At 41.5% G+C, this 23,341-nt stretch overlaps 2 long non-coding RNA genes across 9 annotated transcripts in view; one reads left to right on the top strand and one right to left on the bottom strand.

The window, feature by feature from the left end:
• LOC122459784 overlaps positions 1-23,341 on the top strand; it is an 80,557-nt gene that overhangs the window by 33,259 nt on the left and 23,957 nt on the right. The window contains exons 2-3 of one of the 8 annotated variants that reach the window (XR_006280697.1): positions 10,508-10,875; positions 12,716-12,742. The exons of 1 other annotated variant lie outside the window; for it this stretch is intronic. This is a non-coding gene — a long non-coding RNA (uncharacterized LOC122459784). Of the gene's footprint in view, positions 1-2,809; positions 3,031-10,507; positions 10,876-12,715; positions 12,875-14,902; positions 22,150-23,341 lie in introns of those variants that run through there. 6 more of the 8 variants (XR_006280694.1, XR_006280698.1, XR_006280695.1 and 3 more) reach the window with 6 other exon arrangements.
• On the bottom strand, positions 1,992-22,868 carry LOC122459786. The gene is made up of 3 exons (XR_006280705.1): positions 22,574-22,868; positions 18,047-18,054; positions 1,992-2,003 (listed from the first exon to the last, which is right to left on the bottom strand). It is a non-coding gene; the product is annotated as an uncharacterized LOC122459786 (long non-coding RNA).

Raw genomic sequence — 23,341 nt, 5'->3', positions numbered from 1 at the left:
AATTATTTACGAAAAATAACTGCACTCAATAATAAAACAATGTAAAACTTTAGAGCCTACAAGTTCACTCAGTCCTACTTCTTGTTCAGCTAGTCACTCAGACAAACAAGTGTGTTTACATGTGCAAGAGATAATGTTGCCTGCTTCTTGTTTACAGAATCACTTGAAAGTGAGAACAGGAGTTCATATGGCACTGTTGTAGCAGGCGTCACAAGATATTTATGTGTGAGATACACTAAAGATTCATATGTCCCTTCTTGCTTCAACCACCATTCCAGAGGGCATGCGTCCATGCCGATAATGGCTTCTGCTTGATAACCATCCAAAGCAGTGCAGACAAGGAATGTTCATTCCTGTATAAGCGGCAAAGAGTTCTGTGGCACCTTATAGACTAACAGACGTATTGGAGCATAAGCTTTCATGGGTGAATACCCACTTCGTCGGATGCATTCCTGTATGTTCATTTTCATCATCTGAGTCAGATGCCACCAGCAGAAGGTTGATTTTCTTTTGTGGTGGGTTGGGTTCTATAGTTTCCGCATTGGACTGTTGCTCTTTTAAGACTTTTGAAAACATGTTCTACACTTCATCCCACTCAGGTTTTGGAAGGCACTTCAGATTCTTAAACCTTAGGTTGAATGATGTAGCTATCTTTAGAAATCTCACATTGGTACCTTCTTTGTGTTTTGTTAAATCCGAGACTGCTATAACATGAAATATATAGCAGAATGCAAGTAAAACAGAATAGGAGACATACAATTCTCCCCCAAAGAGTTCAGTCACAAATTTATTCGATGCATTATTTTTTGAATTAGCATAAACAGCATGGAAGCATGTCTTTTAGAATGGTGGCCAAAGCATGAAGGGGCATACGAATGTTTAGCAAAACTGGCATGTAAATACCTTGCAATGTCGGCAATAAAAGTGCCATGCGAACACCTGTTCTCATTTTCAGGCTACATTGTAAATAAGAAGCAGGCAGCTCCATAAATGTAAACAAGCTTGTTTGTCTTAGCAATTGGCTGAACAATATGTAGGACTGAGTGGACTTGTAGGTTCTAAAGTTTTACATTGTTTTGTATTTGAGTGCAGTTATGTAACAAAAAAACCCCTACATTTGTAGGTTGCACTTTCATGATAAAGAGATTGCACTACAGTACTTGTATGAGGTGAATTGAAAAATACTATTTCTTTTGTTTGCCATTTTTACAATGCAAATATTTGTAATAAAAATAATATTATAAAGTGAGCACTGTCAGCTTTGTATACTGTGTTGTAATGGAAATCAATATATTTGAAAATGTAGAAAAACATCCAAAGATATTTAATACATTTCAATTGGTATTCTATTGTTTAACTGTGCAAGTAAAACTGTGATTAATTGCAATTAATTTTTTTAACTGCGATTAATTTTTTTTAGTTAATCACATGAGTTAACTGTGATTAATCAACAGCCCTAATATGCATTATGGGGAAGAAGCTCCATTCCCATAAAAATGATTGTCTTGAAGATCTAGGCTGTAAAAATAGTTATTTTTTTAAAGTAACTTTACTGTACAAAATTGCTATAAACTTGGACAATGTTTAGAGACTTTGAGGCAATATGATAATTAGCATATTAGCCATGCACAATATGCACTTTCAGTTAACCCCGGACTTCTCTTTTAGTGCTGCCCTTTGGTAATTAAGCAGGGCTGCAGGGGGAAAAGCTGAGCCTCACATTAATGGCAATACATGCACTGAATGGGGTGTGTATTTTCAGCGCAAGGGGAGAAGAGAGTAAGAGGAAATTGAAGGTTTTGGTAGACAGGTCAGAGACAGACAAGCTATAGCCTCCAGGTGAATGCAGGCTTCTTGATTTAAATTAAGAGTGTCTCATTTATGGCAACATCTCCTAAATATGGAACAGTCTCACACTGCCCCCATGAACTACAGTCTCGTTTTTAATACCTGGGTGCCATCACTTCCCAGAGATAACATCTGCTTTGTGGCTGCTGGCTACCCTATAGGTCAGAAATAAGCCTCCTTTACCAACCTGTGTTTACAAAAAACTTTTTGATCCTTAATGAGCCCGGTATAGCCCTAAGCAATGAAAGAAATGAATAATTCTCAGACACTGCAAATACTCCAGGGGAACTTTCTTTTTCTGTATTATTTGGAAACATGGCTTGTTGTAGCCAAATATTCATCAAAGGAAAAGAAACTTGGAAATGGCAAGTTATGTGCGTTTAGAGCACTATTAATGACTACAGTGAACTCTTTCATTAGGTACATCAACAGACTATAACTACTCTTTTCCCATGGAGTGCCTAAATCAGCATTTATTACAGGCAGAAATGTTAGTACATGAAAATGTATTTGATTTGTTATGTTTAATTGTATACGTTTTGTATTTAAAAGCACAGAAGCTTCATGACAAAATTATCAAAAATAGTAAATATGCTGCAAGTAATTACTACCCATGGTTCTGACTGTAAGACCATGAGCAGAAGTCTCTCTCTGGGTTGGCAGTACTTCAGCTAATGATGATGAGAGGCACACACAAATATTTCTGTTGCTGTTTGATTATCAGCAGTAAAAATTGCAAAGAGACTGAACTCTAATCCAGAGATTATAATGTCATATGAGTGATGAGTAACAACTGCAAAGCACTGCTAAACAAAAGTAGAACGAGTGCACCCCAAAAAGTAACAAGCCCAGTCCTATCCTATATTAATAAATTTATTAATTACAATCTCTAATAGTAAATAAAAAATGTCAGGCCACACGTGACACAGCACAGCATTCCAACCCTATGGTCTTTCTCCAGGGGAACCTAAATCAGGGGAGGGAAAACTACAGCCTGTGGGCCGGATCCGGCCCATCAGGTCTTTTAATCCAGCCCGTGGGATTGCCGGCCCCGTGGTGCAGCGGGGCTAATGTAGGCTCCCTGCCTACCCTGGCCCCGCGTCGCTCCCAGAAGTGGATGGCACCACATCCCTGCCTGCCTTAGCCCTGCTGCACACCACTGTCACTCCAGAGCCGCTCGAGGTAAGCGGTGCCGGGATGGAGCCCAAACCCCTCCTGCACTCCACACCCCAACCCCCTGCTCTGAGCCCCCTAACCCGCAGCCTTGAACCCCCTCCTGCACCCCAACACCCTGCCCTGGGGCCCCTGCCACACCCTGCACCTGAACTCCTTGCCCTGAGCCCCTTTCTGCACACCACACCCCCTCCCACACCCTGCACTCCCTCTTGCACCTCAACCTTCTGTCCCAGCCCTACATTCATGGCTCTGCATACAATTTCCCCCAACCCCCAGATGTGGCCCTTGGGCCAAAAAGTTTACCCACCCCTGGCCTAAATGATCCAAACCAATGCTGACAACACCACTTCAAAAGGAGTGCTAAATGAAAAAAATCAATCCACTGACGGATTTATATTGGTATCAGCAGATATGCACTACAGACAAGAAAAACCTCAGAACCAGTTATGCAGTGCATGGAACTTGGGATATGAATTTTGATATCACAAGATAAGAGATTTCTAGATCACAGCACTAAACATACAGGAATTGTTAAATTCAAATGCAAAATGCAAATCTGTGCTGGGTAAATAGTCAGCAAATGGCTGAGTGTTGTAATGAACTATTGAAGTTGGGGAAGCCCTGGAGAGGGCAGCAGCAACTGCTAGAATAACTATGTTGCAATAAGTAAGTATTATAGCAAATTCATTGTCCTTTTTTTATTCTGATAACCTATTTGATTAGAAAATGCACAGAAAAGTGACTCATTTGTGTCATTCTCAGGAAAGTTTGGTAACATCTAAAATCCACATAGTAACTTATACAGGGAGTTCTATGACTGGGGTTCTCACAACAAAAATTTTGGTGGCCTCAGAGTGGCTCTGACAATTTTTCCTAAAATACTCAATTAACTTTAGAAAAAACAAGTGAATATTCACATATACATGTCCAAATCATTGTAATTTATTTATGTAGGGTTTGGGGTTTTTTGCAGACTCAATAATAAAAATAATGTACGGTTGTCTCTATTCTTTACCGGACCTAAACAGAATAGAAACACAAATAAGGTGCTTTGCGTGTTCTTGTCTTTTTTCTTATTGTTTCTTTTGCTTTTTTTGGTTGCTTTTTTTTTAAGACTTGCTAGCTACTAAGTCTGCTGTGCAAAGTGGTATTAACAAACACACAAATATCACTTTTCACAGCAGACTTACTCAGCTCCAGCAAGCCCGGGAACAAATTGAGCCCTAGACGGGGAGGTGGGTATGGCGGCAGTGGGAGCCAGGGGCAATGGGGCCCTAGGGGAGGCAGCGTGGGCCAGAGGTGATGGGAGGGGTGGTGATCTTGGGGAACGGAGCCCAAAGCCCCGTGGCTGGAGCCTGCCACCCCAGGGCTGAAGTCCAACCCCACCGCCCCTGGGAAGGTGGGAAACTTATTGGCTGCCTGCTCCTCCAGCTTTTGTGTCTCCAGAGAGGGGCCACAGCTTTGTCCCTTGCCCCTCCTCTCCCCCCATAACCACCCAAGAGGCTGGGGCCGCAAGAAAAACCCCTGGTGGCCGCATGCAGCCACATTGGCCACATTTGAGAAATGCTCAGGTCGCTCTAACTAGAATTACTATACTGTAAAGTTTACAGAGCATAAGTAACCATGTGATTGAAATTGAATGGGAACTATATCAGATGACGGCAACTTCATTATCTTTATCTCCTGTAAAAACAATCCAGAGTTTATATAAAGTCTTTACAGCAAGAAGGCATCTTCTATGACAGATGATCAACTGCCAGTCACCAGAAGTTAGAATGAAATAGGTCAGCAAAAGAATGTCATTTGACAAAGGTTGAAGCATGAGATTGGGCTTGAGGCACACATTTTGCTGTGTGGGAGATTAACATCTAGTCTACTACTGAGAATGGGCTATGTGAATCATCATGTATCAGTGACCTCACCTGGATACTGCCTGTTGGGGACTGCAGTAGGTTTGGTAGCCAGTCTTAGACATCTCTTTAGCTACTCTGCTAGACAGACAGCCGAGAGACTGCAGTTCCATTTTACTCCAGGTAACTGTAGGTTGATGACTATGCTGGAAGGATGCCCCCCATCCCAGAGCCTATCACCCTGCTGGTGAACCCAAGGCCCTTGGATGATAGGTCCACCCCACTTCCTGGTCCCCAGAGCCAAAAGAAGCTGTTGCCCAATTCAGCAGCTGGTTGGTGAAGGGCCAGCTGCCTGTGTGTGGCACAACACCGAGCTGGACCTGGCCATTGTGTGGCATGCTGCATTCAGCATAACACAGTGGGACCCAGCTGCCAGCCAGCTGGGCCAGTCACAGCAGGTTCCCTTCCAGCCTAGTGTTCTAAAGGGGAGGTACAATGGTTCATATGTCCCCCCATCCCACCCCACCTCAATCTCTGGAACCTCTGGACCTGGTTATAGGGAGCTTGACTTGGGATGGCTGTTATTCTGTGGTGGGTTTGTACTATAGGAGCATTGGCAATTTGAAATGTGTACTAATTTCTGTTTGATTACTATGGCACACTTAAGGTAGAAGGCTGGTGCTATAAAACCCAAAAATAAATCAATGACAGAGTAGCAAAATAGCAGTATTTGGCCCTTGAAATGCAGTCTGCAAAGCCTTTGCTGGTAGTCTAGAGACAGCTGGTTGGTCAGACTGTACTCTCTTTCTTGTTTCCAATTGCTTAACCCCAAGAAAAGAAGCTAAAAATCCATTAACTACCTTGCTAATGCTTTCTGGGTACGCAATTGGTATAGTTAACATGCCTGTGCCATATGATTTAGGAATGGGAGGAGAAGTGTCCAAGAAACTTACTCTGTAGTAAGATATGGTTCATACTATAAGAATATTTGAGAACTCCTTCTTTATCACTAAAACACTAGTTATTAGTAGATTGCTTTGCCAAATGAATGCATAGAAGAACTGAAGTATAGAACGTGTGGGTCTTCAGCCCCCAAAGATTTTAGGAAACTATAAGGCTTAAGCAGACAACATTCAGTGTGCTGAAGAGAAGGCAGAGAGGTGATCTGATCATTGTGTACATATGGAAAAGATATTTGACAGTAAGGGGCTTTTCAGTCTTACTGACAGAAGGCAAAGAATCGAATAACTTGAAATCAAAGTTAGACAACTCAAGATGCAATTTCCTGGGCGGGAGGGGTAATTAACCACTGGAACAACTTTCCAGGCAGTGGATCACCATGCCTTAGAGTCTTTAAAATAATATTAGATATATTTTTAAAAATATGCTGTCTGTGGGCGCAGAGGGTCAGGCAGGTCCCTTCGGGCCTTGGAGTCTATGAATCCCCCTGTTAATCTCCTGCTTTCATGGGCCCTAGGGAGAACAGGATGGCCTGCACTGCTCAATGCTTGCAGCTCTGCATTAAGACGATGACTACAATTAAATCTCATGCTTCAGGGCTTCAGCAAGTCCCTTGCAAGGGTCAAATAGGATTTTTTTTCTGCAGATGAGTAATTGGCCAGATGTATTTGGGGGCGGGGGGGAGGGAGCGGTGTTGTGTGGTTTTGTCTGAACCCAGTTTCAGGAGGAAGATAAGCCAATTCTTTCTAGGTTACCGTTACAAGGTGTGACTGTCCTGCAGTGCCCTCTTTAGGCTAAGTGTGGCATTCCAGGCATTCCTGCCTCAGTTTCCCATCTCAGTAACTCAATAACTCAGGTCCTCTGAGTCAATAATACCCTCCTTGAAGCTATCCATATCCCCTTTCGGTCCTTATGTTGGACCTTGCAAACCCTTAAAAGATCATGCAATGTGGTGGGCTGAGCTGTCCTCTAGGCACTACAGCCTTTAAGGAACAGATTACCCCATCACAGTTACAAAAGGGTGAAAGCATTTTCTCCACCCTTTTGGCAGGTAACCTTTGAGTACAAATATTTCTCTGCATGGGAGCCTGGTAATTCAAGCAATAAAGATTCTGATTGTAAAGTATTTCTTGCCATATTCTAAACTTTGTAAAATTATTCTTTCCATCCCTACTTGATCCTGTTTCTTTAGTCTCTCATTCTATAGGCTAACTGTACTATTTAGAGCAGGAGTGGCAAACTTTTTGGACTGAGGGCCACATCGAGGTTCTGAAACTGTACGGAGGGCCAGGTAGTGAAGGCTGTGCCTCCCCAAACAGTCTGCCCCCCACCCCCATCCACCTCCTCCCACTTCCTGCTTCCTGACTGCCCCCCTCAGAACTCCTGACCCATCCAATCCCTCCTGCTCCTTGTCCCCTGACAGCCCCCTCCTGGGACCCCCCGCCCCTAACTGCCCCCGCTGGACCCCATCCCCTCTCCAACCCCCCTCCTCCCTGTCCCCTGACTGCCCCAAACCCTATCCACACCCCTGCCCCCTGACAGGCCCTCCAGGACTCCTACGTTTATCCAACCCCCCCCCCGTTCCCATCCCCTGACCCCCCCAAACATCTGCCCCATCCAACTGCCCCCTGCTCCCTGACCCCTGACTGCCCCCCAAGGGACCTTGCCCCTTATCCAACCCCCCCACTCTCTGCCCCCTTACTATGCCGCTCGGAGCACCAGGACTGGCAGCCGCACGGGGGGCTAGCCTCCGTGGCTGGGAGCTCAAGGGCCGGGCAGGATGTCCTATGGGCCAGATGTGGCCCATGGGCCATAGTTTGCCCACCTCTGATTTAGAGATATGCCAAGTGACACATTTGGATCTGGATCTTACCTTCTTCAGAGTTTCAGTTTTCAGATCCAAGTTTTCGACTCTGAGCCTTGAAATCTCTGGGGATAATGGATACTTTCAAAAGCAAAAAGAAAAGGAGTACTTGTGGCACCTTAGAGACTAACAAATTTATTAGAGCATAAGCTTTCGTGAGCTACAGCTCACTTCATCGGATGCATTCGAAGTGAGCTGTAGCTCACGAAAGCTTATGCTCTAATAAATTTGTTAGTCTCTAAGGTGCCACAAGTACTCCTTTTCTTTTTGCGAATACAGACTAACACGGCTGCTACTCTGAAACCTGTGATTTCAAAAGCAGTTGCTCTTGTGTATGTTAATAGATACCTGCCTTAACTAGGAGGTCATCAGAGACTATAAAAGATGCCTATGAAAAATGTTTTCCTGACAATTTCATAGTAGTTAATGGATGAAATGTAAAACAAGAAGAATTAAAACTGTAGAGAAGAAAGAGTGCATTACACACACCACAGTACACAAATATATGATAAACATCATATGGTACAGTGTTTGTGACTATAATGCTAATTGCAGTAAAAAGCAGTATAGCCCAGCGGTTAGGGGGAAGGGGAGATTCAGGTCCCTGCCCTGAGTACCTGGTGCATTCTGTCTTAGAACTGGTTTTAATCTATGTTTTTGGTGATGATCAATTTATGGATCAGGAAGGAAAGTCTAGTGTATTGGGGGGTTTTCTATAATCGTTCTGCAAACACTTAGAGTTATGAGGCTGGACCCTTTTAATAGAGAAGATACAAAATAGATTTGAAAACAAATGTACATTCGTTCATTGTATATAATTCTTCACTACAGTATGTAACCTTGGGGTGAGTTTGTTTATTTGTAATTAAACTTCTAAAAGAGATTGTGCCACATCCTGATTTCAACTATACCAGTGTAACTCTAAAGTAACTTTTCTGGCGTCAATGGAATTACTCCGGTATAGTTGAAATCAGGATCTGTGTCTCTCTATAAGAGGCCTAGGATATATCTCCTAAAGCCTGAGTAAATGTTCTTGCCTGCCCCCAGTGATGAGAGCCCTGTATGTCAACAATGTGTAGCTTGAAGCTAGGTATGTGGAATTTAAGCTGATCAGTCTTACTTTTGCAAGTTTAGAAAGAGGGGAAAGAGTGCACCTGAAGCAATGATTTTTTTTTTAAGCAGGCTTTGTGTGTTTCAGTAAAGAGTGTGATCTGAGACTCTTTCCTGTGGATGGAATTGATTGTCATTTTTGATTGAACTTAGGATATATTTCCCCAGCCCAAAGAAAGGGGTGAAAATTATTTTATCTTCTTTTGCCACAGTTATTCTTGGCATGTTGTATTCATTGTAACGGTTCAGCCCACCCACAGTAGATAATAAAACATTCCAAAAATGTCCTTGATCCAGTCCTTCAGTGTGGGACTTCTAACCGCAGATAGTAGCATTATATTCTTCATTATATTTTACACTGTATTTAATCTACTTGAAGGAAAACTCTGCCAGCTAACATATTAGCCTGGAAACATTTTTTTCAGCAAGAGATTAAAAATCCATTATATTGTCTCTCACACTCAGAACCAGCTACATTGAAGGCAAGTCAGTTTTTGTCAGCCGAAACCTCTCCAACTGTAGGAATAATTCCCATCAGTTTATACTAATCAAGTTGGAAGATGACAATGAAGTAGAAAATGTGTAGGTTAAATTATGAGTTTATCGGCAGTAAATGCTATAATATAGCAAAAGTTTCTGTTATACCCTGTACAAGACAGCTGAGAGTCAATGTTGCTGTTGGAACCTTGACTTTTGCATTTCTTGGTTGTTTGAGATGATAACAACATTCAGTGTGCATTGTTAATGTAAGGTTTTTCTTTAAGGGGATGGTCTTTCATGTGTTCTGCACAATTTCCATTAATTTCTGGATCAGTTCTATGCAGAGGAATGTTTCAGGATCCAACCCTTAACATAACTAATGCCTACATAATACTATTCATCTGTAGCTCTCATAGCCAGAGCTGGTTGGGAAGTTTTTGATTAAATGTTTTTCATTGGAAAATGCCAATTTGTCAAAACTGAAACTTTTTGCATGAAAGTTTTAACTAAACTTTCTCAGGTCCAGAATGGAATTTCTGGTTGAGGGAGACTTCAGAGTAGCTGATTGCCCAGAGGTTAGGGTACTCAATGTGGGGGCAGGGGAGAGTCAGGTCCCTGCCCTGAGTTAAGCAGAGCAGGGATTTGAATCTGGGTCTCCTACCTCCCAAGTGAATGTCCTAACCACAAGGCTGTCGGCTAATCTTATTGTGGGGACGGGGGGAGGGAGGGTCTCTTGTTGGAACTATTCCACTTTATATAAATAAATATTCATTGGGCCAGAGGAAGAAAGACTGACTCTATAGCCCCATAGCAAGGGTACTCATGTGGGAGAGCCAGGTGGGAGAAATACAAGTTTCCATAGCCTTTTCCTAGTTAATTTGAACAGGTTGAATTAGAGTGATCAGCAGTGTCACAGGCATGTATCATCCATAAAAGAGCATCTCCCTCTGTGACGTTCACCTACTTCAGTCTGAATGGTGCTAAATTCAAGCACTGCTACTGATGGAATAAACACCAAATAGAGAAAGTTTTCCCTTACTTGGGGCTAAATTTTCAACCCACCATCTAGTCTGAGTATCTAGGCTAGATGCTAGGGTGATGGGTGTCTTGCCTGAAACCCCTGGAGTGGCTCCACAGCCACCTCACTGAGGGTGCTTTAGCCCAATGTATGTTCTGTGGCCTGAAGGTATGGAACTCATTGTTATATCTGTTAAAACAGGTGGACAGAAGCTTCATACAGAAAGGAGTTCTCTACTCCCATCTTTTGGCGAACAAGGGGAAGTATGGCTACAGAAGTTATTTGCATAAGCTTTATACCCAGAAATCCTCCAAGTGACACTTTGGGGACTCATAAGACTTGGACATTAAGTCCTAATTGGTGGGGTGAGATGAGACTAGGGTAAAGGAGTTTCTACCCTGTGGCAAGGAATGCATCCCTGGTGGCAAAGACTCTGCTCAAGGGTTTTATATCCTATTGATTCTCCTCCTCCACTGAATATTTTGTGAATAGATGATGGAGACAACCTGACTAGGAGAGATGATACAGAGCTGACTCTTCACTGAAGCAATAAAGCTGCGTGACCTGTGGTGAGGCCCCATCCCCTCCCCAGCACTAAAAAAGCTGAAATCACTATGGCTAGGTTAGGTGACAGAGCCACTGGGTTGGACCAGGCAGCACTTCCCCTAGGGACTAGAGACAGGTCTGCCCAACTGCACTCCCAGACTCAGGGAATATGCTATCCACTGACACCAAACTGTGAGTGAGCGCAATGGAGGGGGAAGTGATGCGTTAATGGGGCATTTGCCTATCAGATATTCACACTGATGGGTGGAGTACTGAAGGAAAGGACAACAGGGGGGATGTTTTGCTTATAATTCACTTTGTATACTGTTGTAATTTCTCCCAAGCTCATGCCATGTCCCCTGAAAGTCTTTTCTTGTTTCACACACAAACTCAGTGCTGGTGAGTGGGGCAGTATTGCCTGTTAAGAGCAACCAGGGAAGGTATTTACTTTTCCCAGGTTTCTGGGTTGGGACTCAAGCTGGTGGTGTTTGTTAATTTTTAAGAGGAATCCCTCTTGACCATTTGAATCCAGCCCTTGTTGCTGCTGACAGCCCCTGGCAGAAAGGTTATGCCTATGTCAAAAAGCAGCTCCACACACCCTGAAAATGGCTTAACTGCTGATGGAAGGCCAGGGGATTTAAATAGCAGATTCTTTGATGCTATCCCAGTCTTCCCTTGCTCCATCCTTTCCCACATTTGCATATTGACATGAAAGGGCCCCAGAGAGCTTGGCTCAGTAGCTGGTGTGCAGCATCCTTGAACCCAACCGTCTCCCATCCGAGGTCAAACCATACGGACCCTACTGCCGGAGGGAGTGCTGTATCCATGGAGGTGGGGCTGCACCTCAGTACAAAATTCTCAGGTCACATGCACACTAGAGAACTTGACTCATATTTTTTTTCTCCCTATGTGCTTGGAACTCCCTGGATGTCCTCTGCATGTGGGAAGTTGAGATCAGCCATTAGAGCAGATCCTGGAGAGGTGCAAAATGTGCTGTTGAATGTGACACTCCTCATTAGGCTAAATTCAGCACAAGGTGCCAGAAACTTGACAGTTGTGAAGGTATAGAAGGAGCAGTGAACTGAGTAACACAGTGGGTCACAAGTAGGTAGAGGTAACATCAAAAAATTGGCTAAGCATTTGTGTTTCAAGGGGTATATCCAGTGAGAGTCTCTCAACTATATGAGGTTCCTGATTACTAATATTACAATTTCTATTTACTCTGTCCACATGCAAATACTAGACACTGCAGGGTCACATCTTTCTCTGCAAAGATGTAAATGTTTTAAATGTTTTGCCATAGCTTTGAATTTTTAATAGCATATAGTGAACATGAATCTTTTATACAATAACAAGGAAGTGGTAGCTATTCATTGATTCTGTATGAATTTCTCATGTCGAATATACCAGACATAAGGCTGTAATTGCAAATTAAAATGTCTTGCAGTAGGAAGTAGTTTTCACTGAAAGCTCATGGAAACTTATGTTACATCTCCAAGTAGATACCTTATGGAAATGCCCCATATCAAATACCACATTTATCCTACAGTCACAATCTTGGTAGTGAAGTGAGCAGGCAATAACTCACCCTGGACATCAGCAGCCACTGAAAAATTTCAGCAATGAGTCCTTCAGAAGTATCTCTGCAATTTACTCACTGGGAATTTAGAAGCACCATGTTGCGACATGTCCAAATCCACTTTCTTGTGTATGTATTGGTGTGTTTAGATATTCTGGCCAAGAATAACCTCCATTTCTTGTGCAGCTGCCAGAGTTTCAATTCAGTTACATCAGGGATTAATTTGGCCTGGTACATTGCTGAAGTAAACTCTGAGTCAAGCAGAATCTCTGTTTCCTTTACAGATTGACCATGTGGGATTGTGTGGCAAGGTGGGATCATTGTCAAATACTGCCCTTCATTTTACTTACACAATCACACTGTTTTCGTTATTATATCTGTTTGCAGTAGCATGTGTGTGAGGATAGAATATGGCCTGGTGTGAATATAAGGTCCATAGTTAACAATGACATGAATACTTTCCTCATGGGCCTACTATACACGCAAACTTGCAGCAGTTTTTAAACCAATTTAGTTAAACCAGTGCAAACCCCTGTAAACACACTTAAATCTGTTTTAAAAGACTTATAACTATTGAGCTTAATTCAGTAAGGAACTAACTTAAACTAAATTTATATAAAGTAGATTTAAATTAATTTAAGAGTATCCACAGACGAGGTTTTGTGTCAGTTTAACCAAACTGGTTTTTAAACCAGCATTGTGAAACAGGGGACTGTTAGATTCCATTTCTAACACAGCTCATGGCTAGAGAAAGAGAGGAATGGTTTTAAACATCTTTTAACACTAATTTTACCAGAGCCATTAAGCAAGTTGCAAGCCAGTGTTTCGTGCAGCAACTTTCCATTAAATAAGTTAATTAAATAAGAATGACTTTATCTGTAATCTAGCTAGACTCTCTGAAATTCAGTTAAGCCTGAAAGAATACAATCTTTTAAATCCCTTCCACCATTCAAAAACAAACAAATAAGCAAAAACAAAACCAAACCCATCCACAATGACAAAGGAAAACAGATTTCACATCACCAGCTGTACAAAATAAATTATCTTAAGAAATTCAGCTAAAAATGAACTTCTCAGCCATATTTCACTCTTAGCAATGAATAGTCCCTGAATAGCTTCCAAAATGAGGTACCTGGTTGTGGGTGCATGGTTATAGCATACCTCAGGATACTCAGCAGTGGCAAATAATTCCAAAACAGCTATTATTCCAACTGCCCTCCTTTCCCACTCAAGTTTGTGTTTCCCCAATATCTATTATTCCCCTGAATCTGAAACTACAGGTATCCAAAATTAATTTATTGTCCCCATTCTATCTGAATATGCAAGGATGAACTTGATCTTTGAAACTTTTTACAACTGTGACAAAAGCAGAACTGCATAAAAATAGTTTCCAAGTCAATGGAAAAGAAAATAATAAAGCAAAGATATAAGATGAATAGTATTCAAAATTTAATGCAATCATGTTGCTATTCAAAGTCTATTGTGATTCTTTTGAAAAATAATTTAGACTGCTAACTTGTCCGTGGGTCATAGGGGACGTTTTCCAAGGAGCTAAATATCCCAGAGATCTGATATCCATTGTCATGCCAGCTCTAGTTTTCAATTCAGAGTGGCTTTCCACTTTGCTAGCAATGAAAGCAAACAAGCAAACTTCTATTGATTTATGTCAAAAAACAAAAAAAACCTGTTGCAATAACTCATTATCTGCAGTAGGAACCATGCTTGCACTAAGGCCTTGTCTACTCTTGGGAAACAAACTAAAAATTCTTCACTATTGCAAAATTGTGCATACCTCCTTCAGCATCAGAAACATTGGGAGTCATGGTAGAGAGAGGTGATGGACTTTGGGGAATTTCTGAGATGAGGGTGATGGGTGGGTTAATTGAATTGAGTGGGACATGGAAGACAGTCACCTGGTGAATGAAGTTGTGGATAAATTGTAGATTTGGGGAACCTTACACAGTCACTTCCACCACTGTATTTGGGGCCAGATTATGATACCCTTATTCATGTAAAGCTAATACCTTTTTCACTCCTCAAATATTCCAGTTGCAATCTGGTAGAAGAATCAATGGCTGTTAATCTGGCTTCTTTCATCAGCACTAGATTCATTTAGAAATAAAAGTAATCTGCATCTTCTGATTTCAAAGTCTGGGTACTTATATTTCCACAGTGGGGTGGGGGGAGGGGTTCAGATTATAGAATACAAACCCTTTTCATCTGGATGAGACACAATGTGTGAAACGCAACTCTACATTTTTCCTACATCCAAATATGCAAATTGGCAAACTACAAATAAAAGAGAAGAATTGATGAAGCCAGTAGGTTGTACAGCAGGGGAGTCTTTTGGCAAACACCGGATGAGTTTTGAAGCCATAAAATGATAGCTGGCCATGATCATGGCTCTATGAAAGTGATACTGCGTATTATTCCTCCTACTGTGTGCTCTTTTCTTTTTTTCTTTTCTTAAGGATTTGATGCGTGAGATCATTGTCCTACAGAATCATCAGGAGATGAAGAGTATTGGAGGAAAGCTCTGGGAAATGTCTGTCATTCTGGAATGATTGCTGGCTCAGGTTTCCATCTTGAGCTTTCATCCATCACACATTTCAGAACAATCTGTCCAGCTATACACAGGATACGAAAGAGATAAATGTATAGTGATAATGATGGCAAGACAGCTCTCTAGACGTCACTTTAAAAGCCGACAAAAAACAGCCACAAAATAGATAACCAGGCCCTCTCTTCGAAAGCTGAAAAGAACTTGTAAATAACATGTTCCTTTTTGTTGATCTAACACTAAACTAAACAGATTTAACATCGTTAGCAGAATCGAATTCTTGTCAGATACAGTTAAACATTGTGCTATAATGTAATAGCAGATTTTCCTTCTTTTACTTCATTTTTTCTTTTATCAACAGCTGCTCTAAGTTCTAATATAGTGGGCCAAATTTAAACCAAGTCTAATAATAATAACTAGCTTCTGTAGCACTGGCAATGCAAAATGAAAACAAATCTCAACCTAAATGTTCTTCACTAAATGGAATTCTTATTTTCTCTCCAAACCCAGTAATTGGTCTGGGGAGATTACTGTGTTACAGCTGAACAACTGCAGCTTCATTGACTGTGAAGAAAATACATAAATAAGTGCATAAATAACATATTTTAGAGTTTGATTGGTAGAGCAAAAACCAGGCTGGTGCTGCATGCTGCAAAGCCAGGGTGCAAAACAGGTAGATCCCTGTATGGAAGAAATAAAGGAGACTTTTCAGCTACCAAAAAATAATCTTGTGCACAAAATAATTAAGTATTTTGGGGCTTCCTAAATCCCGTAAGACAGTGAATAAACATTTTGATGCTTATATAGCAGTAAGCCGTATTTAAAGAAAGATATGAGCTCAAGCTTTAGAAATGTTTATGGAACTATCAATGCAATCTCCATTAAAAACCCCTAGTTTTTAAAACACAGTACAAGCTTGAAATATAGTAGACCCATGGACTAAACTACAGGATTTTGTCGTGTCCCACAGCACCTGCCATATCAGTGTTCAGATACTGTGGTGATATACATGGAATAAATATTATTATGAGAGATGTCACTAATTGGCATTATTACACCTAGTCTTACAGTTTCTTTTTCTTAGTGTGTGAGCAAGTTTTTAGGCTTAGGAGAAATTTGTGGGGGTGTTTTTTGTTGTTTTTCTGATGCAAATTCTTTGGGGAGCTGTGACAGGCATCAAAGGAGATTGCTCTCTGCCTTGGTCTCTCTAACTAGAGTCAATTCCTGGGGAATAGTTGCTCCCTTGGAACAGGATTTGGTGTTTGGGCTGGCATCCCTGAAGAAGAGGATTGCTGGCATGCTAAAAAGGTTCAGGCTGAAACAGCTCAAAATAAACTAGTACTTAACTCTAAAACAAAAATCATAATCTACGTAGCATAGCTGATGGCACACTTGTAAAAATACCTCACATCCACACACAAAAATGCTCAGACAATTTATTATTGCTTAAGTGTGCTTAGCAAGTAAATTTTTCTAGTGTAGATCTATTGATGTCAGCACCTTTCATGAAAAGATTAATAAAATATAGCCGCACAGCCACTGTGAAATAGGTTTCATTCTGGTGTTTGGGAGACTGAAAAGTAAAAATGCAAAGGTTGTGCTATTCACACAGTACACTCTTATACTTAGGGCTAGTCTTCATTGCGAATTAGTGTCTGGCAAACCAGGGTGTCAGTCTACAGCACGGTAGTCTGGCACATGTTAACTGGATGTGTGGACCCTGGTACCACATGCTAAAAATTCTGTAGTACATATCAATATACTGATCTTTGAAATGAGACTACATCAAAGAGAAGTATGGAACTTCTAGTGTGCAGCAGCAGGGACCACAATGTAGGTTAATGTATGGCTGGCTAATGCATTGTACATTCACACCTGGCTTGCTGTGCAGTAAGTCACCATGTCGAAAGCCCTCAGAACCAAATTAGATTCGCTCTATGTCCCAACTAGTGTTCTATTTTTGGAGCAGATTCTGATCTCACTTACACTAATGGTAATCAAGAGTAGCTCCACTGAAGTAAATGGAATTACGATGAGATAAAACTGGTGTACCAAAGAGGAGAAGACCCTTTGTGTTGGGTTTAGGAAAATAAATACTTAAGAGTGACTAATTGTGTTTCATCCTAAGTCCCAAGCAGGCTAAAAAGCATTTCCCCCTCTTCATTCTGTTAATGGAAATGGGTTAGGGATCTTCCAGTGTGGCAATGGATTTGTTCAAGAGCTTATGCTGATTCTCCTGCCTTCTGTATCCCTCCCCATCTCATTTAAATCTAAGATGAAAAACCCCTCTGACCTATGCCATCTTGTATTTGTTGCCTTTATCTCACCCAATTATTTTATTTCTAATTATATTATTACAGTGTATCATTTTATTAAACTTTCTGAAGCATTAGGGGCTACAGTTCATTCTGAAAGATGCTAAACAAAATAGTATAATGGAATTTTAAACATTCAGTACAATAATTTGTGAATAGTAGAAACAGATTAGTGATAGGTTTACCATCTCTTCATTGTTACTATTTTTTACTTGGTAACTACACAAAGTACATGTGGTTATGTGGATAAGAAGGCATGACTATTTTTATGTGGATTTTTTTTATCAAAATAAATCCAGCCCCCAGCTTTTCTTTTTTATCTTGTCTATTGTCTAATAGACTTAGATTTATGTAGCCCATTTAATCTGCAAAGCTTCCAAAGTTCTTTAAAATCTGAAAACAAATCTATTAACTATCCTTATTGGAATTATTTTTCCTACCAACAAAAAGCAGTTCCTTCTGCGGTGCAGGACAGCAACTGTTTAATTGCTTGCAGTAACATTATATCATAGGACAGGGTGAATTTAGAGGAGCAGAATTCAATTACCCAAAATGGAATTTGGGCAGGGATTTATCATAAATACTATCTTATTGTTACAACTCTTGGAATCTTACTTGTCAATGGTATTTAATTATGAGGTATATAAACTATTGATATCTTACTGTTTATTATTCTGGACCTTTGAGCTATGAAACTGAGATTAAAGGAAAAGAAGAGCTTTTTACATCACTAATCCCACATATCAAGCTTTCTTCCTAGCCATATTTTTGTTTTGTTCTCTTCCCATTTTGGCTACCTCTCACTTTATCAGTCAATGTCTCATATTTTGGCTCTTGATGGGTGGTGAATTATTCTTTGATAGGATTTTCTCCCATACTGGGGAACAGTTGAAAACTCTGCAAACTATTGAAAGGAAGCCAAGGAAGGGGTAATGTCAGGCACTTGGTTTTCCAATAATCATCAGTCTGAACAGTCAAAGCAGTTTTCTGAACTACAGAAAGAACAAAGGTCCTTGTGAAGGGCCCCAAGATGATGGATGGGTTACCTGTAAGGAACTGACAGTGAGGCAATCCCAAGCTGTCATTGACAAGGAGCTGGATGCACAGACATGACAGGGCAATAATCAAGTATTTGCTGTTTTGCAGCTGCTTATTTTGCTGGTTTTAAAAACAAATGGCTCAAAGTTTGAACAAAAGGATCACAGAGAACAACCAGAATATTATGTTTTTTCCAGCCCTGTGGACCAAACATATTCCTGGATGGGGGTCAGAGGGCTGGAAATAGGGTATAAATGGTACTGCAAGAACTTAGCATAATTTTATAACAGCATCTATTATTATGGCTTAGAAACTTGAACGGATACTTTAGAGCGGAGACCTTAATATATCATCTGAAACTGCTTCCGGAATTAGATTTACATTGAATTTTTGCTTCCTCTTAATGCTTGGGCTTTGAAGACAGACTTAGGACACATGATAAAAAGGCAATGCCATAGGTAAATCCTTCAACAGCAATGAATTTGGCACTGACTACACTGCAAGCCCTGCACCCCAGAAATAGAAACCAACCCAGGGTGTGATTTGTTGCTCACAAAAGGTCTCCATGGTTACAAAGCAGGTGAATGAGGCAAGGGTGTATAGTGGGGGTACTGAGTCATTGAACCAAACTCTAAACTCTGTATATGTGGAAACTGATTCAAGCCAGGGGGTGTAGCAGCACCCTTAGTTCCAGCACCTATAGAATGAGGCGACAGAGAAAATATATTTCTTCTAAGGCTCTGCAAATAGGCTTTTTGGCTGCTTCCCTGAAGGTAAACGTATATTTTTATGGCCAGCTGCTCCAGTGATGTTCATTGTTTCCTCACCACTGCTACACGGCTCCAGATTTCAAACGCAAAGTGGCAGGCTCATTGGGCCAAATTGATCTCAGGTATAACTTGCACTTGATGAGCAGCTTCCAAATATGAGATCTTTCATTAGCCAGTGGCTTGATAAACTCACACCTTCATAGGCTATTGAAACTGGACAGCAGTTAAGCATATTGTAATAAAGTTTGTTACTTGAGCTGGGTATTTGCCAGTTTCCTAATCTAGAAAGGCCTTGTGCAGTAAGATGTATTCTCCTTTCCTTTGCTATGTTTCCTATGGCTCTCATGGTGCTATTATGTCACTGGGCAGAAATTTTGCTAACATTCAGGAATGCTTTTCATTTCATTCTAGGATCAGATGGACATAATGACAACTCTGAAATGAGTTCATTTGCTCAATCAACTAAGCATTCAGTAATGCTGCTCCTGGTAAAAACAGCTTGAATTATTTGCAAAATATACTCAGTTTGCATTCACTAAATAATGTGAAGATGGCAGGCCATTTCCAGGCTCATCAACCTTTAAAACATGGGGCCACATTCTGTTTGGGAATTCAGTGGGAATTGAACAGACCTATCTAAGGGCAGAATTTGGTCCAAACAAATGGTTCACAAACCAGACTGTTCTTGATCATTATTAATGGAGTAATGCCCAAATCTTGCAGTCCTTTCTCAGTCCATTGCAGGACAAACAATTTCCATTGACTTCAAAGGAGATTTGGCCTTGAGTAAAGAAAGCAGGCATGAGGGAAACACATTAGTTCTAGCATTGCTACTTTCCTTGGGTTGAGGAGGATGGTGTTAAATGCAAAATTAGAAGAGAGGTGAAGAGGAAGCAATGGCATTTGTCAGTTTTCTCCTGTTTTTGCTTTCTATCAATTGTACTAATAAAAATAAATGTTAATATAATTGGCTCCTATACCTGAATTCAGCAAGGATACAAGAATGTAAAAGTTCCATTTCTTTACCTGGGCAGCCCTTTTCCAAGAGCTCAGTTGTGAGCTACCTACATTGTGCCCACAGTGAGAAAGTAAGAGAGCAGAAGGTATCACCTTACAAGGGGAAGGGGAGTACAGCTGAGCCAGCATGTTTGGGGAAGTAAGTTGTGCCAGAAAAAGGGCTGGTGCAGCTTACTTCCCCTGCAGAGCAAGTGGGAGGGAAGGCAAGGACCAAAGAGTCACAATTCAGTACATGGTGTGAACATGAGGAAGCACAACTAGGTGCTGTCCCTACTCAGGGTGTCTTGTAAGGTGGTGGTGTTATTGATTAATGTCACTGAGGTGCAAGTGTATGAAATCAGGACCTGCAGATCTTCCTCTGTACACTGGAAAATATACACAGAGCAAGGACCTAATGGGAAGCAGTTGTTTTAAGTTCAAGTGAACAGAAAGAAGCAATTGTGTGTGTGTGTGTGTGTGTGTGTAGTGACACAGAACCTGACATCTCTATGCTGCAGGGAGTTGCATTTCCATCTTGGTGGCCCATGTAGCTAGTCAGTGTAGGTGCTCTTTGTGGTATTAAGAACTGTGCCTTTCAGCAGGGGTTGTGGGGGGCCCGGAGCAAAATCTGAGCCTGAAGCTTCCCACCCTTCTGAAAAGCCTTAACCCCACCCCACCCCTGGCCCATGGGCCTGTAAACCCACCTCCTCCCAGAGCCCTGGACTCCTCTCGCCTATTCCTTCTATTACCCCTCCCTGCTGGTGAGCTTCACTCTCCAGGGAGAGAGGTCCATCCAGCTTCCTCGCTGGTCCCCAGTGCTGAGAGAAGTCTCCATGGTTTCTGCAGCTGGCAAGTAAGGCCCCAGTATGCTGCATGCAAGCGCTGATCTAGCTACTGTGGAGCTGCAACTCCACGCCCCAGCTTGTAAAGCTACTCACGCAAATTTGGCCTAGTCACCCAGGCCAAACCTGATGCTGTGCTGCGACCCTGAGTGCCAGGTCACAGGCCCAGCCATCCACATCACCCTTTGTCATATTGTTCCACTGGTTTGGGGGCCCTCTCAAAATAGGAATACTGGGGCAAAGAGCCCCTTTTGCCTCCTCCCTCCCCCCAAGGGCAGCCCTGCCTTTTAGTGGTCACCCTGAGTGAAGGACAACACTGTCCCAGAACCATGGACCTCTGAAATCTGGGTTCCCCAGCAGCCTGCATGTCAAGATGGTTGGTTTATTTTTTTGTTTGATTTTCTAAGCAGTTGCATAGAGAAACAACGCAGAGAAAGATGACATTTTCCACTGTTCAGTATCATGGTTCCATACTGAGGAAAGAATAGGAATAAAGGCATGAGTTGTTAAATTGATTTATGCATCCTTGAATTCCTAATCTAAACCCCATTCCTGCAAAGGGATCCATATGGGCATGAGAATCCTTCCACACAGATTCCTTTTCAGGATCAGAGCCTGCTTTTAGCTTAGACAATATACTCATGTACTGAGGTTCTGTGTCCTTCTGGTCATTTAGCATGTCTTGTGGGTAAAAACTGGTGTCAGGACGAGGTGTACCTTTCACTCATGTATTTTTGTTCCAATTGTCTGAATATTATAAACAAAGCCTCCTGCTGCTCTATTCCTTGCCCTTCACAAACATCCACTGACTTCAGTGGGAGCTGAAGATCCAGAATCCAACAAATTACCTAAGCACACTGTAACAGAGTAGTCTGCCCCTTTAACAGTCAGGGTGCTGTGGAGTTGTCAGCTCTGTTCTGAAAAATAGCTTGGCAGGTAGGTGTTGGGCCTCATTAAACCCAGCTGGATGGCAGGAAGAGCTTGGGTCTGATGATTCCTAGCTGGGGGATACAAATGAGGGCCTGGGAGTAGGCAGGAGCTGGGAGTATATTCTTCTGTGGCTGCAGTAGAGGAGTATGAAGGGGAAAGAGGCTCTGTTGACCTCTTAGCCTGGTTAGTAGCTACAATCTAGGTTGGGAAAAGGACATTGCCCCCCCTTTTTTTTCTTTTCTGTTGGAGAATAAACAGAGGCCTAAGGTAAGGCTATATGTTGAACTGGACATGATTTTGCATCCTATGTCTATTGGACATCTTTTGCAAGGTAGTGCTTTGGGGTTGCTGGTTTGAGCAGCTGGATTAATTTCTCTGTGTAGCTCACCATTCCTTGGAATTTTTGTACCCCTTCCTTGTCTGTTGGGGCAGGCATGTTGTGGATGGCCTCAACCTTGCTGTGATCTTATCTGTGCACCTTACTGTATTCACTTCTCTCCTGGATATGCTATTTGCATTATATGAAATTTACATTTGTTTGTTCAGCTTTAGCCCAGCAGCTCTTGCTCTTTTCAGAGCTGCCTGGTGTAGCCTTTTATTTTATTTCAAATAAATTTTGTAATGTGGTATTACGCCACCCTGGGTTTGGCTCTAGCAGCCACAGTTCCAAGCTTAACAGAGTGAACATCACCTCTGCTACTTGCTTCAGATTTGGAGTGTTTTGGAACACATAAAGACCAAAGGTAGTGACCACACATACATTCACAAGTACAAGGTCTAGTCTGCTTTACAAGTTTTATTACAGTTAAAGTTATGATTACCCAAGCATATAGAAATCTATACAGACCTATGCACAAGTTACAAATATAGGTATACTCCCAACCTTAACAACAGTGTTAGGATCTGATGGGTCTTTCATGGCTTGATCATCAGTAGAGGGATGATCTCTGCTGGAGTCTCCCATAGGGAGTTCAATTTTCCTGTTCTGGGCATCCCCTTTTTATAGTGTGATTCTGGCAATACCTACATTCTGTGCATTTCCATAAAAGTGTCAACTCTCTTTTCCCCTAGAAACTTAAGGGACCCCAATTTTATATAGGCTGTGTAAATTCTCTTTATTCTCATTAGCATTGATGCCCAAGCTGTATCCTGTGGTTAAGATGCATGTCAGAGACATATACTCCTCTACAGTATTTTTATGATTTAATATTAATCTTCTGGGTAATCTTTTGCAATATTACCACTTGGTACCTCTCTTCCCATAATCTTAGGGCATAGTTATTTTTCCTGTCACTTATGACATTTCTTGTTTCCAAGGCCTAAAATAGCTAAACTAAAGTCTTTGTATGCCTCAACTTACAGGTTCTTGCATTTCAGCTTGTCTGATTCATGTCTAATACTTGGTTCCTCTAAATACTGATCAATCTTATACCTTTATGATCCTACAAATTTAACTCTA

This window comes from Dermochelys coriacea, chromosome 4, assembly GCF_009764565.3.
Source record: "Dermochelys coriacea isolate rDerCor1 chromosome 4, rDerCor1.pri.v4, whole genome shotgun sequence".
Classification (NCBI taxonomy): domain Eukaryota; kingdom Metazoa; phylum Chordata; order Testudines; family Dermochelyidae; genus Dermochelys; species Dermochelys coriacea.
This window is presented reverse-complemented; position numbering and strand designations above follow the sequence as displayed.